Source organism: Liolophura sinensis, chromosome 8 (assembly GCF_032854445.1).
Source record: "Liolophura sinensis isolate JHLJ2023 chromosome 8, CUHK_Ljap_v2, whole genome shotgun sequence".
Lineage (NCBI taxonomy): Eukaryota > Metazoa > Mollusca > Polyplacophora > Chitonida > Chitonidae > Liolophura > Liolophura sinensis.
The window spans coordinates 16,843,468-16,855,211 of NC_088302.1; the positions used below are offsets into that span (position 1 = coordinate 16,843,468).

Genomic DNA, 11,744 nt, shown 5'->3' on the forward strand with positions numbered 1-11,744 from the left:
CAAATTCGTGAAGCGTTCCATATTTTTCTTTTCTTTTCTTTTCTTTTCTCTTCAGCCCCAGTCTCCCAGCGCTTGTAACAGACTTTTGTTCTCCCAGCGTTTTTAAAAGATCGTCTGGATGTCCTGGAGCAGAAAAACAAAAAAGCAAGAATTCGGATTCATATCGTTGGTTCAATTCAGTTTATCCTTATTTATCTGGGTACATACATCTTGGTATTAATGAAGAAAAAGAGAGAGAGAGAAAAAAGAAAAAAAAAAAAAAAAAAAAGAGGTTGCTAGCCTACAGCACCCGGTGTTCCCAGGCGGTCACCCATCCAAGTACTAACCGGGCTCGACGTTGCTTAACTTCGGTGTTCGGACGAGAACCGGTGTTTTCAACGTGATATGGCCGTAGGCACTGGTTTGGGTAAAACTTTGCTATATATTGGTGGTGAAATAAAATGCATGGAATATCAGAACAAGTGCACCAAACAGTGAAGAGGCTGGATGGCCGTTTGAACGAAGACAACAAACTCCCTGCCATCCCACGTCTGTCTTGGCTTAGATGGACCATACAAGTCACACTAGGGCGATAACTCATATCCACATTTCCCCACCCACCATGGTACATGCATCTTGGTATTAATGAAGAAAAAGAGAGAGAGAGAAAAAAAAACAAAAAAGAGGTTGCTAGCCTACAGCACCCGGTGTTCCCAGGCGGTCACCCATCCAAGTACTAACCGGGCTCGACGTTGCTTACTTCGGTGTTCGGACGAGAACCGGTGTTTTCAACGTGATATGGCCGTAGGCTCTTGTTGGGGTAAAACTTTGCTATATATTGGTGGTGAAATAAAATGCAAGGGAATATCAGAACAAGTGCACCAAACAGTGAAGAGGCTGGATGGCCGTTTGAACGAAGACAACAAACTCCCTGCCATCCCACGTCTGTCTTGGCTTAGATGGACCATACAAGTCACACTAGGGGCGATAACTCATATCCACATTTCCCCACCCACCAGTGTACATAGCGTGTGGCTGCGTGTGTGTGTCCGCATTGGGAGCATCGTCCCAACCCCTGTTCCATGTCAACCACTATACTTGTACTTCATTTTCTTTGCACCTAAATTTTGTTGGCAAAATATCATTTTAGTATGAGAAAAAAAACACGAAAATCCACAGGCTGTGAGCGCACCCATTTAGATAGCGTCTACTGAAAAAACCACGATTAAATACGTTGGTTCTACGTTTTGGCTACACGTTTATATGCAAATATCAAGAGCCCATCATGCGGCAAAGGTGCACGTCGGCCTTGTATAAAGCAAGACGGCATGGCTGCTACTCTCGTACTTGCTTCGGCAGTACATATACTAAAATTGGAACGATACAGAGAAGATTAGCATGGCCCCTGCGCAAGGATGACACGCAAATTCGTGAAGCGTTCCATATTTTTCTTTCTTTTCTCTTCAGCCCAGTCTCTCCCAGCGCTTGTAACAGACTTTTGTTCTCCCAGCGTTTTTAAAAGATCGTCTGGATGTCCTGGAGCAGAAAAACAAAAAAGCAAGAATTCGGATTCATATCGTTGGTTCAAATCAGTTTATCCTTATTTATCTGGGTACATACATCTTGGTATTAATGAAGAAAAAGAGAGAGAGAGAAAAAAAGAAAAAAAAAAAAAAAAAAGAGGTTGCTAGCCTACAGCACCCGGGTTTCCCAGGCGGTCACCCATCCAAGTACTAACCGGGCTCGACGTTGCTTAACTTCGGTGTTCGGACGAGAACCGGTGTTTTCAACGTGATATGGCCGTAGGCACTGGTTTGGGTAAAAACCTTTGCTATATATTGGTGGTGAAATAAAATGCATGGAATATCAGAACAAGTGCACCAAACAGTGAGAGGCTGGATGGCCGTTTGAACGAAGACTAACAAACTCCCTGCCATCCCACGTCTGTCTTGGCTTAGATGGACCATACAAGTCACACTAGGGGGCGATAACTCATATCCACATTTCCCCACCCCACCATGGGTACATACATCTTGGTATTAATGAAGAAAAAGAGAGAGAGAGAAAAAAAAAACAAAAAAAGAGGTTGCTAGCCTACAGCACCCGGTGTTCCCAGGCGGTCACCCATCCAAGTACTAACCGGGCTCGACGTTGCTTAACTTCGGTGTTCGGACGAGAACCGGTGTTTTCAACGTGATATGGCCGTAGGCTCTTGTTGGGGTAAAAACTTTGCTATATATTGGTGGTGAAATAAAATGCATGAATATCAGAACAAGTGCCACCAAACAGTGAAGAGGCTGGATGGCCGTTTGAACGAGACAACAAACTCCCTGCCATCCCACGTCTGTCTTGCTTAGATGGACCATACAAGTCACACTAGGGGCGATAACTCATATCCACATTTCCCCACCCACCAGTGTACATAGCGTGTGGCTGCGTGTGTGTGTCCGCATTGGGAGCATCGTCCCAACCCCTGTTCCATGTCAACCACTATACTTGTACTTCATTTTCTTTGCACCTAAATTTTGTTGCAAAATAACATTTTAGTATGAGAAAAAAACGAAATCCACAGGCCTGTGAGCGCACCCATTTAGATAGCGTCTACTGAAAAAACACGATTAAATACGTTGGTTCTACGTCTTGGGCTACACGTTTATATGCAAATATCAAGAGCCCATCATGCGGCAAAGGTGCACGTCGGCCTTGTATAAAGCAAGACGGCATGGCTGCTACTCTCGTACTTGCTTCGGCAGTACATATACTAAAATTGGAACGATACAGAGAAGATTAGCATGGCCCCTGCGCAAGGATGACACGCAAATTCGTGAAGCGTTCCATATTTTTCTTTCTTTTCTTTTCTTTTCTCTTCAGCCCCAGTCTCTCCCAGCGCTTGTAACAGACTTTTGTTCTCCAGCGTTTTTAAAAGATCGTCTGGATGTCCTGGAGCAGAAAAACAAAAAAAGCAAGAATTCGGATTCATATCGTTGGTTCAATTCAGTTTATCCTTATTTATCTGGGTACATACATCTTGGTATTAATGAAGAAAAAGAGAGAGAGAGAAAAAAAGAAAAAAAAAAAAAAAAAAGAGGTTGCTAGCCTACAGCCCCGGTGTTCCCAGGCGGTCACCCATCCAAGTACTAACCGGGCTCGACGTTGCTTAACTTCGGTGTTCGGACGAGAACCGGTGTTTTCAACGTGATATGGCCGTAGGCACTGGTTTGGGTAAAACCTTTGCTATATTGGTGGTGAAATAAAATGCATGGAATATCAGAACAAGTGCACCAAACAGTGAAGAGGCTGGATGGCCGTTTGAACGAAGACAACAAACTCCCTGCCATCCCACGTCTGTCTTGGCTTAGATGGACCATACAAGTCACACTAGGGCGATAACTCATATCCACATTTCCCCACCCACATGGGTACATACATCTTGGTATTAATGAAGAAAAAGAGAGAGAGAGAAAAAAAAAACAAAAAAAGAGGTTGCTAGCCTACAGCACCCGTGTTCCCAGGCGGTCACCCATCCAAGTACTAACCGGGCTCGACGTTGCTTAACTTCGGTGTTCGGACGAGAACCGGTGTTTTCACGTGATATGGCCGTAGGCTCTTGTTGGGGTAAAACTTTGCTATATATTGGTGGTGAAATAAAATGCATGGAATATCAGAACAAGTGCACCAAACAGTGAAGAGGCTGGATGGCCGTTTGAACGAAGACAACAAACTCCCTGCCATCCCACGTCTGTCTTGGCTTAGATGGACCATACAAGTCACACTAGGGGCGATAACTCATATCCACATTTCCCCACCCACCAGTGTACATAGCGTGTGGCTGCGTGTGTGTGTCCGCATTGGGAGCATCGTCCCAACCCCTGTTCCATGTCAACCACTATACTTGTACTTCATTTTCTTTGCACCTAAATTTTGTTGGCAAAATATCATTTTAGTATGAGAAAAAAACGAAAATCCACAGGCTGTGAGCGCACCCATTTAGATAGCGTCTACTGAAAAAAACCACGATTAAATACGTTGGTTCTACGTCTTGGGCTACACGTTTATATGCAAATATCAAGAGCCCATCATGCGGCAAAGGTGCACGTCGGCCTTGTATAAAGCAAGACGGCATGGCTGCTACTCTCGTACTTGCTTCGGCAGTACATATACTAAAATTGGAACGATACAGAGAAGATTAGCATGGCCCCTGCGCAAGGATGACACGCAAATTCGTGAAGCGTTCCATATTTTTCTTTTCTTTTCTTTTCTTTTCTCTTCAGCCCCAGTCTCTCCCAGCGCTTGTAACAGACTTTTGTTCTCCCAGCGTTTTTAAAAGATCGTCTGGATGTCCTGGAGCAGAAAAACAAAAAAGCAGAATTCGGATTCATATCGTTGGTTCAATTCAGTTTATCCTTATTTATCTGGGTACATACATCTTGGTATTAATGAAGAAAAAGAGAGAGAGAGAAAAAAGAAAAAAAAAAAAAAAAAAAGAGGTTGTTAGCCTACAGCACCCGGTGTTTCCCAGGCGGTCACCCATCCAAGTACTAACCGGGCTCGACGTTGCTTAACTTCGGTGTTCGGACGAGAACCGGTGTTTTCAACGTGATATGGCCGTAGGCACTGGTTTGGGTAAAACTTTGCTATATATTGGTGGTGAAATAAAATGCATGGAATATCAGAACAAGTGCACCAAACAGTGAAGAGGCTGGATGGCCGTTGAACGAAGACAACAAACTCCCTGCCATCCCACGTCTGTCTTGGCTTAGATGGACCATACAAGTCACACTAGGGGCGATAACTCATATCCACATTTCCCCACCCACCATGGGTACATACATCTTGGTATTAATGAAGAAAAAGAGAGAGAGAGAAAAAAAAAACAAAAAAAGAGGTTGCTAGCCTACAGCACCCGGTGTTCCCAGGCGGTCACCCATCCAAGTACTAACCGGGCTCGACGTTGCTTAACTTCGGTGTTCGGACGAGAACCGGTGTTTTCAACGTGATATGGCCGTAGGCTCTTGTTGGGGTAAAACTTTGCTATATATTGGTGGTGAAAATAAAATGCATGGAATATCAGAACAAGTGCACCAAACAGTGAAGAGGCTGGATGGCCGTTTGAACGAAGACAACAAACTCCCTGCCATCCCACGTCTGTCTTGGCTTAGATGGACCATACAAGTCACACTAGGGCGATAACTCATATCCACATTTCCCCACCCACCAGTGTACATAGCGTGTGGCTGCGTGTGTGTGTCCGCATTGGGAGCATCGTCCCAACCCTGTTCCATGTCAACCACTATACTTGTACTTCATTTTCTTTGCACCTAAATTTTGTTGGCAAAATATCATTTTAGTATGAGAAAAAACGAAAATCCACAGGCTGTGAGCGCACCCATTTAGATAGCGTCTACTGAAAAAACCACGATTAAATACGTTGGTTCTACGTTTTGGGCTACACGTTTATATGCAAATATCAAGAGCCCATCATGCGGCAAAGGTGCACGTCGGCCTTGTATAAAGCAAGACGGCATGGCTGCTACTCTCGTACTTGCTTCGGCAGTACATATACTAAAATTGGAACGATACAGAGAAGATTAGCATGGCCCCTGCGCAAGGATGACACGCAATTCGTGAAGCGTTCCATATTTTTCTTTTCTTTTCTTTTCTTTTCTCTTCAGCCCCAGTCTCTCCCAGCGCTTGTACAGACTTTTGTTCTCCCAGCGTTTTTAAAAGATCGTCTGGATGTCCTGGAGCAGAAAAACAAAAAAGCAAGAATTCGGATTCATATCGTTGGTTCAATTCAGTTTATCCTTATTTATCTGGGTACATACATCTTGGTATTAATGAAGAAAAAGAGAGAGAGAGAAAAAAAGAAAAAAAAAAAAAAAAAAGAGGTTGCTAGCCTACAGCACCCGGTGTTCCCAGGCGGTCACCCATCCAAGTACTAACCGGGCTCGACGTTGCTTAACTTCGGTGTTCGGACGAGAACCGGTGTTTTCAACGTGATATGGCCGTAGGCACTGGTTTGGGTAAAACTTTGGCTATATATTGGTGTGAAATAAAATGCATGGAATATCAGAACAAGTGCACCAAACAGTGAAGAGGCTGGATGGCCGTTTGAACGAAGACAACAAACTCCCTGCCATCCCACGTCTGTCTTGGCTTAGATGGACCATACAAGTCACACTAGGGGCGATAACTCATATCCACATTTCCCCACCCACCATGGGTACATGCATCTTGGTATTAATGAAGAAAAAGAGAGAGAGAGAAAAAAAACAAAAAAAGAGGTTGCTAGCCTACAGCACCCGGTGTTCCCAGGCGGTCACCCATCCAAGTACTAACCGGGCTCGACGTTGCTTAACTTCGGTGTTCGGACGAGAACCGGTGTTTTCAACGTGATATGGCCGTAGGCTCTTGTTGGGGTAAAACTTTGCTATATATTGGTGGTGAAATAAAATGCATGGAATATCAGAACAAGTGCACCAAACAGTGAAGAGGCTGGATGGCCGTTTGAACGAAGACAACAAACTCCCTGCCATCCCACGTCTGTCTTGGCTTAGATGGACCATACAAGTCACACTAGGGGCGATAACTCATATCCACATTTCCCCACCCACCATGGTACATACATCTTGGTATTAATGAAGAAAAAGAGAGAGAGAGAAAAAAAGAAAAAAAAAAAAAAAAGAGGTTGCTAGCCTACAGCACCCGGTGTTCCCAGGCGGTCACCCATCCAAGTACTAACCGGCTCGACGTTGCTTAACTTCGGTGTTCGGACGAGAACCGGTGTTTTCAACGTGATATGGCCGTAGGCACTGGTTTGGGTAAAACTTTGCTATATATTGGTGGTGAAATAAAATGCATGGAATATCAGAACAAGTGCACCAAACAGTGAAGAGGCTGGATGGCCGTTTGAACGAAGACAACAAACTCCCTGCCATCCCACGTCCTGTCCTTGGCTTAGATGGACCATACAAGTCACACTAGGGGCGATAACTCATATCCACATTTCCCCACCACCATGGGTACATACATCTTGGTATTAATGAAGAAAAAGAGAGAGAGAGAAAAAAAAAACAAAAAAAAGAGGTTGCTAGCCTACAGCACCCGGTGTTCCCAGGCGGTCACCCATCCAAGTACTAACCGGGCTCGACGTTGCTTAACTTCGGTGTTCGGACGAGAACCGGTGTTTTCAACGTGATATGGCCGTAGGCACTGGTTGGGTAAAACTTTGCTATATATTGGTGGTGAAATAAAATGCATGGAATATCAGAACAAGTGCACCAAACAGTGAAGAGGCTGGATGGCCGTTTGAACGAAGACAACAAACTCCCTGCCATCCCACGTCTGTCTTGGCTTAGATGGACCATACAAGTCAAACTAGGGGCGATAACTCATATCCACATTTCCCCACCCACCATGGGTACATACATCTTGGTATTAATGAAGAAAAAGAGAGAGAGAGAAAAAAAAACAAAAAAAGAGGTTGCTAGCCTACAGCACCCGGTGTTCCCAGGCGGTCACCCATCCAAGTACTAACCGGGCTCGACGTTGCTTAACTTCGGTGTTCGGACGAGAACCGGTGTTTTCAACGTGATATGGCCGTAGGCTCTTGTTGGGGTAAAACTTTGCTATATATTGGTGGTGAAATAAAATGCATGGAATATCAGAACAAGTGCACCAAACAGTGAAGAGGCTGGATGGCCGTTTGAACGAAGACAACAAACTCCCTGTCATCCCACGTCTGTCTTGGCTTAGATGGACCATACAAGTCACACTAGGGGCGATAACTCATATCCACATTTCCCCACCCACCATGGGTACATACATCTTGGTATTAATGAAGAAAAAGAGAGAGAGAGAAAAAAAACAAAAAAAGAGGTTGCTAGCCTACAGCACCCGGTGTTCCCAGGCGGTCACCCATCCAAGTACTAACCGGGCTCGACGTTGCTTAACTTCGGTGTTCGGACGAGAACCGGTGTTTTCAACGTGATATGGCCGTAGGCTCTTGTTGGGGTAAAACTTTGCTATATATTGGTGGTGAAATAAAATGCATGGAATATCAGAACAAGTGCACCAAACAGTGAAGAGGCTGGATGGCCGTTTGAACGAAGACAACAAACTCCCTGCCATCCCACGTCTGTCTTGGCTTAGATGGACCATACAAGTCACACTAGGGGCGATAACTCATATCCACATTTCCCCACCCACCATGGGTACATACATCTTGGTATTAATGAAGAAAAAGAGAGAGAGAGAAAAAAAAACAAAAACAGAGGTTGCTAGCCTACAGCACCCGGTGTTCCCAGGCGGTCACCCATCCAAGTACTAACCGGGCTCGACGTTGCTTAACTTCGGTGTTCGGACGAGAACCGGTGTTTTCAACGTGATATGGCCGTAGGCTCTTGTTGGGGTAAAACTTTGCTATATATTGGTGGTGAAATAAAATGCATGGAATATCAGAACAAGTGCACCAAACAGTGAAGAGGCTGGATGGCCGTTTGAACGAAGACAACAAACTCCCTGCCATCCCACGTCTGTCTTGGCTTAGATGGACCATACAAGTCAAACTAGGGGCGATAACTCATATCCACATTTCCCCACCCACCATGGGTACATACATCTTGGTATTAATGAAGAAAAAGAGAGAGAGAGAAAAAAAGAAAAAAAAAAAAAAAGAGGTTGCTAGCCTACAGCACCCGGTGTTCCCAGGCGGTCACCCATCCAAGTACTAACCGGGCTCGACGTTGCTTAAATTCGGTGTTCGGACGAGAACCGGTGTTTTCAACGTGATATGGCCGTAGGCACTGGTTTGGGTAAAACTTTGCTATATATTGGTGGTGAAATAAAATGCATGGAATATCAGAACAAGTGCACCAAACAGTGAAGAGGCTGGATGGCCGTTTGAACGAAGACAACAAACTCCCTGCCATCCCACGTCTGTCTTGGCTTAGATGGACCATACAAGTCAAACTAGGGGCGATAACTCATATCCACATTTCCCACCCACCATGGGTACATACATCTTGGTATTAATGAAGAAAAAGAGAGAGAGAGAAAAAAAAACAAAAAAAGAGGTTGCTAGCCTACAGCACCCGGTGTTCCCAGGCGGTCACCCATCCAAGTACTAACCGGGCTCGACGTTGCTTAACTTCGGTGTTCGGACGAGAACCGGTGTTTTCAACGTGATATGGCCGTAGGCTCTTGTTGGGGTAAAACTTTGCTATATATTGGTGGTGAAATAAAATGCATGGAATATCAGAACAAGTGCACCAAACAGTGAAGAGGCTGGATGGCCGTTTGAACGAAGACAACAAACTCCCTGTCATCCCACGTCTGTCTTGGCTTAGATGGACCATACAAGTCACACTAGGGGCGATAACTCATATCCACATTTCCCCACCCACCATGGGTACATACATCTTGGTATTAATGAAGAAAAAGAGAGAGAGAGAAAAAAAACAAAAAAAGAGGTTGCTAGCCTACAGCACCCGGTGTTCCCAGGCGGTCACCCATCCAAGTACTAACCGGGCTCGACGTTGCTTAACTTCGGTGTTCGGACGAGAACCGGTGTTTTCAACGTGATATGGCCGTAGGCTCTTGTTGGGGTAAAACTTTGCTATATATTGGTGGTGAAATAAAATGCATGGAATATCAGAACAAGTGCACCAAACAGTGAAGAGGCTGGATGGCCGTTTGAACGAAGACAACAAACTCCCTGCCATCCCACGTCTGTCTTGGCTTAGATGGACCATACAAGTCACACTAGGGGCGATAACTCATATCCACATTTCCCCACCCACCATGGGTACATACATCTTGGTATTAATGAAGAAAAAGAGAGAGAGAGAAAAAAAAACAAAAACAGAGGTTGCTAGCCTACAGCACCCGGTGTTCCCAGGCGGTCACCCATCCAAGTACTAACCGGGCTCGACGTTGCTTAACTTCGGTGTTCGGTCGAGAACCGGTGTTTTCAACGTGATATGGCCGTAGGCTCTTGTTGGGGTAAAACTTTGCTATATATTGGTGGTGAAATAAAATGCATGGAATATCAGAACAAGTGCACCAAACAGTGAAGAGGCTGGATGGCCGTTTGAACGAAGACAACAAACTCCCTGCCATCCCACGTCTGTCTTGGCTTAGATGGACCATACAAGTCAAACTAGGGGCGATAACTCATATCCACATTTCCCCACCCACCATGGGTACATACATCTTGGTATTAATGAAGAAAAAGAGAGAGAGAGAAAAAAAGAAAAAAAAAAAAAAAAAAAGAGGTTGCTAGCCTACAGCACCCGGTGTTCCCAGGCGGTCACCCATCCAAGTACTAACCGGGCTCGACGTTGCTTAACTTCGGTGTTCGGACGAGAACCGGTGTTTTCAACGTGATATGGCCGTAGGCACTGGTTTGGGTAAAACTTTGCTATATATTGGTGGTGAAATAAAATGCATGGAATATCAGAACAAGTGCACCAAACAGTGAAGAGGCTGGATGGCCGTTTGAACGAAGACAACAAACTCCCTGCCATCCCACGTCTGTCTTGGCTTAGATGGACCATACAAGTCACACTAGGGGCGATAACTCATATCCACATTTCCCCACCCACCATGGGTACATACATCTTGGTATTAATGAAGAAAAAGAGAGAGAGAGAAAAAAAAACAAAAAAAGAGGTTGCTAGCCTACAGCACCCGGTGTTCCCAGGCGGTCACCCATCCAAGTACTAACCGGGCTCGACGTTGCTTAACTTCGGTGTTCGGACGAGAACCGGTGTTTTCAACGTGATATGGCCGTAGGCTCTTGTTGGGGTAAAACTTTGCTATATATTGGTGGTGAAATAAAATGCATGGAATATCAGAACAAGTGCACCAAACAGTGAAGAGGCTGGATGGCCGTTTGAACGAAGACAACAAACTCCCTGCCATCCCACGTCTGTCTTGGCTTAGATGGACCATACAAGTCACACTAGGGGCGATAACTCATATCCACATTTCCCCACCCACCATGGGTACATACATCTTGGTATTAATGAAGAAAAAGAGAGAGAGAGAGAAAAAAAAACAAAAAAGAGGTTGCTAGCCAACAGCACCCGGTGTTCCCAGGCGGGTCACCCATCCAAGTACTAACCGGGCTCGACGTTGCTTAACTTCGGTGTTCGGACGAGAACCGGTGTTTTCAACGTGATATGGCCGTAGGCTCTTGTTGGGGTAAAACTTTGCTATATATTGGTGGTGAAATAAAATGCATGGAATATCAGAACAAGTGCACCAAACAGTGAAGAGGCTGGATGGCCGTTTGAACGAAGACAACAAACTCCCTGTCATCCCACGTCTGTCTTGGCTTAGATGGACCATACAAGTCACACTAGGGGCGATAACTCATATCCACATTTCCCCACCCACCATGGGTACATACATCTTGGTATTAATGAAGAAAAAGAGAGAGAGAGAGAAAAAAAACAAAAAAAAGAGGTTGCTAGCCTACAGCACCCGGTGTTCCCAGGCGGTCACCCATCCAAGTACTAACCGGGCTCGACGTTGCTTAACTTCGGTGTTCGGACGAGAACCGGTGTTTTCAACGTGATATGGCCGTAGGCTCTTGTTGGGGTAAAACTTTGCTATATATTGGTGGTGAAATAAAATGCATGGAATATCAGAACAAGTGCACCAAACAGTGAAGAGGCTGGATGGCCGTTTGAACGAAGACAACAAACTCCCTGCCATCCCACGTCTGTCTTGGCTTAGATGGACCATACAAGTCACACTAG

General features: G+C 45.1%; 27 non-coding genes across 27 annotated transcripts; 4 read left to right on the top strand and 23 right to left on the bottom strand.

The window, feature by feature from the left end:
* Positions 1-277: 277 nt before the first annotated feature.
* Positions 278-396, bottom strand: LOC135474250 (5S ribosomal RNA). Its single transcript, XR_010444740.1, has one exon. It is a non-coding gene; the product is annotated as a 5S ribosomal RNA (ribosomal RNA).
* A 275-nt stretch (positions 397-671) lies between these two features.
* LOC135474342 (5S ribosomal RNA) lies at positions 672-789 on the bottom strand. Its single transcript, XR_010444828.1, has one exon. It is a non-coding gene; the product is annotated as a 5S ribosomal RNA (ribosomal RNA).
* Positions 790-1,322: 533 nt separating this feature from the next.
* Positions 1,323-1,429, top strand: LOC135474479 (U6 spliceosomal RNA). Its single transcript, XR_010444957.1, has one exon. It is a non-coding gene; the product is annotated as a U6 spliceosomal RNA (small nuclear RNA).
* Positions 1,430-1,668: 239 nt separating this feature from the next.
* LOC135474268 (5S ribosomal RNA) lies at positions 1,669-1,787 on the bottom strand. The gene has a single exon (XR_010444758.1). It is a non-coding gene; the product is annotated as a 5S ribosomal RNA (ribosomal RNA).
* A 283-nt stretch (positions 1,788-2,070) lies between these two features.
* On the bottom strand, positions 2,071-2,189 carry LOC135474251 (5S ribosomal RNA). Its single transcript, XR_010444741.1, has one exon. It is a non-coding gene; the product is annotated as a 5S ribosomal RNA (ribosomal RNA).
* Positions 2,190-2,716: 527 nt separating this feature from the next.
* Positions 2,717-2,823, top strand: LOC135474480 (U6 spliceosomal RNA). Its single transcript, XR_010444958.1, has one exon. It is a non-coding gene; the product is annotated as a U6 spliceosomal RNA (small nuclear RNA).
* Positions 2,824-3,073: 250 nt separating this feature from the next.
* LOC135474340 (5S ribosomal RNA) lies at positions 3,074-3,191 on the bottom strand. The gene has a single exon (XR_010444826.1). It is a non-coding gene; the product is annotated as a 5S ribosomal RNA (ribosomal RNA).
* A 276-nt stretch (positions 3,192-3,467) lies between these two features.
* LOC135474345 (5S ribosomal RNA) lies at positions 3,468-3,584 on the bottom strand. The gene has a single exon (XR_010444831.1). It is a non-coding gene; the product is annotated as a 5S ribosomal RNA (ribosomal RNA).
* A 531-nt stretch (positions 3,585-4,115) lies between these two features.
* Positions 4,116-4,222, top strand: LOC135474482 (U6 spliceosomal RNA). Its single transcript, XR_010444959.1, has one exon. It is a non-coding gene; the product is annotated as a U6 spliceosomal RNA (small nuclear RNA).
* Positions 4,223-4,472: 250 nt separating this feature from the next.
* Positions 4,473-4,592, bottom strand: LOC135474327 (5S ribosomal RNA). The gene has a single exon (XR_010444813.1). It is a non-coding gene; the product is annotated as a 5S ribosomal RNA (ribosomal RNA).
* Positions 4,593-4,870: 278 nt separating this feature from the next.
* LOC135474252 (5S ribosomal RNA) lies at positions 4,871-4,989 on the bottom strand. The gene has a single exon (XR_010444742.1). It is a non-coding gene; the product is annotated as a 5S ribosomal RNA (ribosomal RNA).
* Positions 4,990-5,517: 528 nt separating this feature from the next.
* On the top strand, positions 5,518-5,623 carry LOC135474493 (U6 spliceosomal RNA). The gene has a single exon (XR_010444970.1). It is a non-coding gene; the product is annotated as a U6 spliceosomal RNA (small nuclear RNA).
* A 250-nt stretch (positions 5,624-5,873) lies between these two features.
* LOC135474253 (5S ribosomal RNA) lies at positions 5,874-5,992 on the bottom strand. The gene has a single exon (XR_010444743.1). It is a non-coding gene; the product is annotated as a 5S ribosomal RNA (ribosomal RNA).
* A 277-nt stretch (positions 5,993-6,269) lies between these two features.
* Positions 6,270-6,388, bottom strand: LOC135474254 (5S ribosomal RNA). Its single transcript, XR_010444744.1, has one exon. It is a non-coding gene; the product is annotated as a 5S ribosomal RNA (ribosomal RNA).
* A 284-nt stretch (positions 6,389-6,672) lies between these two features.
* LOC135474335 (5S ribosomal RNA) lies at positions 6,673-6,790 on the bottom strand. Its single transcript, XR_010444821.1, has one exon. It is a non-coding gene; the product is annotated as a 5S ribosomal RNA (ribosomal RNA).
* Positions 6,791-7,071: 281 nt separating this feature from the next.
* Positions 7,072-7,190, bottom strand: LOC135474256 (5S ribosomal RNA). The gene has a single exon (XR_010444746.1). It is a non-coding gene; the product is annotated as a 5S ribosomal RNA (ribosomal RNA).
* Positions 7,191-7,467: 277 nt separating this feature from the next.
* Positions 7,468-7,586, bottom strand: LOC135474257 (5S ribosomal RNA). The gene has a single exon (XR_010444747.1). It is a non-coding gene; the product is annotated as a 5S ribosomal RNA (ribosomal RNA).
* A 277-nt stretch (positions 7,587-7,863) lies between these two features.
* LOC135474258 (5S ribosomal RNA) lies at positions 7,864-7,982 on the bottom strand. The gene has a single exon (XR_010444748.1). It is a non-coding gene; the product is annotated as a 5S ribosomal RNA (ribosomal RNA).
* A 278-nt stretch (positions 7,983-8,260) lies between these two features.
* On the bottom strand, positions 8,261-8,379 carry LOC135474259 (5S ribosomal RNA). Its single transcript, XR_010444749.1, has one exon. It is a non-coding gene; the product is annotated as a 5S ribosomal RNA (ribosomal RNA).
* Positions 8,380-8,663: 284 nt separating this feature from the next.
* Positions 8,664-8,782, bottom strand: LOC135474334 (5S ribosomal RNA). The gene has a single exon (XR_010444820.1). It is a non-coding gene; the product is annotated as a 5S ribosomal RNA (ribosomal RNA).
* Positions 8,783-9,059: 277 nt separating this feature from the next.
* On the bottom strand, positions 9,060-9,178 carry LOC135474260 (5S ribosomal RNA). The gene has a single exon (XR_010444750.1). It is a non-coding gene; the product is annotated as a 5S ribosomal RNA (ribosomal RNA).
* A 277-nt stretch (positions 9,179-9,455) lies between these two features.
* Positions 9,456-9,574, bottom strand: LOC135474261 (5S ribosomal RNA). The gene has a single exon (XR_010444751.1). It is a non-coding gene; the product is annotated as a 5S ribosomal RNA (ribosomal RNA).
* Positions 9,575-9,852: 278 nt separating this feature from the next.
* Positions 9,853-9,971, bottom strand: LOC135474326 (5S ribosomal RNA). The gene has a single exon (XR_010444812.1). It is a non-coding gene; the product is annotated as a 5S ribosomal RNA (ribosomal RNA).
* Positions 9,972-10,259: 288 nt separating this feature from the next.
* On the bottom strand, positions 10,260-10,378 carry LOC135474262 (5S ribosomal RNA). Its single transcript, XR_010444752.1, has one exon. It is a non-coding gene; the product is annotated as a 5S ribosomal RNA (ribosomal RNA).
* A 278-nt stretch (positions 10,379-10,656) lies between these two features.
* On the bottom strand, positions 10,657-10,775 carry LOC135474263 (5S ribosomal RNA). Its single transcript, XR_010444753.1, has one exon. It is a non-coding gene; the product is annotated as a 5S ribosomal RNA (ribosomal RNA).
* A 279-nt stretch (positions 10,776-11,054) lies between these two features.
* LOC135474343 (5S ribosomal RNA) lies at positions 11,055-11,174 on the bottom strand. The gene has a single exon (XR_010444829.1). It is a non-coding gene; the product is annotated as a 5S ribosomal RNA (ribosomal RNA).
* Positions 11,175-11,454: 280 nt separating this feature from the next.
* Positions 11,455-11,573, bottom strand: LOC135474264 (5S ribosomal RNA). The gene has a single exon (XR_010444754.1). It is a non-coding gene; the product is annotated as a 5S ribosomal RNA (ribosomal RNA).
* Between the last annotated feature and the right edge of the window lie 171 nt (positions 11,574-11,744).